Here is a 2,709-nt window from a genome sequence, read left to right on the forward strand (position 1 = left end):
TTCAAGTTTTCTTCCAATTTTTCCCCAATTATTTCTGACCAGTACCTTTTTATTTTTGTCAAGCTTGAGGAGGATAATATATGCTTGTTCTATAATTTTCCCTTTGGGCAAACCTGTCGCTATGTTTTAGCAAGCCTAGCGACAGTGAAACTCGCTCTTGCTTGCATGGACAAGTTTGTCACCATTTTTTTAGCAAGTTTAATGATAAGGATAACTCGGTCCTTTTCAAGTTTAGAGAGTCTGAAAAGAGACAGAAAGGAAACTCCAGTAATCCTTTTTCGTAGTATAATCCCTTAAGTCCGAAAAAGTATAAAGTAATACAAAAGGGACGACTTTTCGATAGTTTTAATGAGCCGAACAAGACAAGCGCTCGATAGTTTTTTGTAATGATCCCTCAGGTCCAAAAAGATTAAAATCTAGAGGAGGGATGGCACTTCCAATCACTTTAACGAGCTGGAGAGGCCAATTGCTCGGCAATCTTTTCATATTTTACGAGTCAGATTAAAAGAGCTTAAAGGAGACTCGTCTTTTGAGGAACAAGTGATGTTTTCGGATAGTAGTTGGTTCCAAGTAAGGTTTGTATCTTTTCAATCACGACAGTGTAAAGAAGATGGCTAATAGAATCACTCATTGCAGTTGTTCCTCAAAAGGGTAAACAATCAAATGGAGGTGTATGATCGGCTAAAAAAGAGTGGAGGCGATGGTAAGAACACGACCAAGGTCCAAAAGCTGATAATTATGCGATTGCAATGGTTACTTACTGGAAGATGGGCTCATTTTTTAATGAGCTTAAACTCTGGGGGAACATATTCTCATAACTAGGTTTATTTCTTAACGAGCTTGAACTTTGCGAAAACATTTCTCATAACTAGGTTTATTTTTTAATGAGCTTGAACTTTGCAGAAACATTGCTCATGATAATAGTCAAAGATGTTCGATTCACCATTAACACTATGTTCTCTTGACGGTCATACTACATGTTCAATTGCTCCATCAAACTGGTTAGAAATGTACATACATGCTTGAAAATGAGTAAAAAACTAATACCTTACTTGAATTACATGAGCAATAACATAAACGTAGATTTTGCCTCTCATTTTACCATTTCGTTCAAATTTGGGATTGTTGGAGCTCTGGAGGTGTTTTCCCCTTCGATTTTCATCAGTTGATTCTGAGAGATTCTGTGGATGATTTTCAACACCGTCTGGACTAGGTAGGAGCTAAACCTAAGCTCTGCATTCTTTCCTTTTCTGATTCTGAGCATGTTTTGATGCTTTTCTGAGCCTCTGGGGTTTGAACATTTCATTCTCTCCCCATCGCACCTAGTACACATCGAAAGGTGCGATGCATACTGACCTGGCCATTGGCCAATTAGTATGCATCCCACCTACTACACAACTAGGGTGCGATGGGTGCAAGGAGGAAAGTTTATGCACTGATTTTTTATGGAATTTCTGCCTGTTTTTGCCTAAATCAGGATCCTAATTCCTCTCTTGTTTGTTTTTTAGAGATTCATTAGAGCAAGATGGTAATTACATGGCATGAACGTGAGCATGAAGAGGAGGATATGATTGCCTTACATGACCCGGGTACGTTAACTGCATTGCGGAACTGTGGCTTGCTCAAGTTCTTCCGCATATCTAGCATGAGGCAAAAAATCAACTTGTCGCAATATCTTCTCGATGCCTGGGATCCTACCAACCAAGTGTTTCAGATTAGAGGTAAATCCATCCCTTTGACTATTGAGGATGTCTACTTTTTGACCAGTTTGTCAAGGCGTGGTGCCCCTCTCTCACTATCAGGTTCCGCTCGTGGTGGCGAATCTGTGAGGGATTACATTCGCCGATATTGTAGAGATGGATCTCAGCCGAGCAGGGATGGCAAGATCAGTATTATAGATGTCACTGACCGGTCCTTGAGGACTATCTTATTCACCTTTCCTAGATTGGCTGGCAGCGCGGCTCTTCACTTGGCCAACAGGTCCTATATGCAGTATGCCTTGGAATGCCTTGAACCAAAGGTATTCAACTGGTGTGATGCAGTACTTCTGGTGATAAAATAATATCTTACCAAGGTGAAGAAAAGAAGATCCAAGAACTTTGTTTATGGTTCTATTCTAACCGCTTTCACCTTGGAGAAGATCCCACTGATGTATCCACCATACATTTCACTCAGAGTGTTGGAACCGACAGAACCACGGATGCAGAGATGGGTCGAACTTATGGCCAAACATGTTGGTCAGTCAAAGATTTCATTCTTTGATGCCTTCTTCAAGTGGTTCAACTATCAGCAGATGTTTTATTCCAAGTATCCATATGCTAGGATGGATTTCCAGGGTGACCTGGATTTGGTACTACCGGCTGGTGAGCAATGGGGTGTCATAGGTAAAAATCTCTGACCATGTCTTTGTTTATTGTTTTTATAATGTTCTTGTGTTTTTTTAAATGTTATCAAGACTAATCAAAACTCATGTATTCATGCATATATTGGACCAATGTGACCAGCAGTGCGCCCAAGGGTAGCAGCTACCGTTCCAGCAGGAGAGGTTGTAGGGAGGGTTGTCCTTCGCGATCCGGATGTAGCCGAGACCCTTGCAGTATTACAGGATCAGATTGAGGGCCTCACCCTTGGTATTCTGGATGTGAGGACCGATGAGTTACCTCTGAGATTACAACACCATACTACTGGTGTGTCGAGTCGATGGACTAG

Source organism: Pinus tabuliformis, chromosome 7 (genome assembly GCF_031772625.1).
Source record: "Pinus tabuliformis cultivar Carrire ecotype Pingquan chromosome 7, CPIR1, whole genome shotgun sequence".
In the NCBI taxonomy this organism is placed as follows: domain Eukaryota; kingdom Viridiplantae; phylum Streptophyta; class Pinopsida; order Pinales; family Pinaceae; genus Pinus; species Pinus tabuliformis.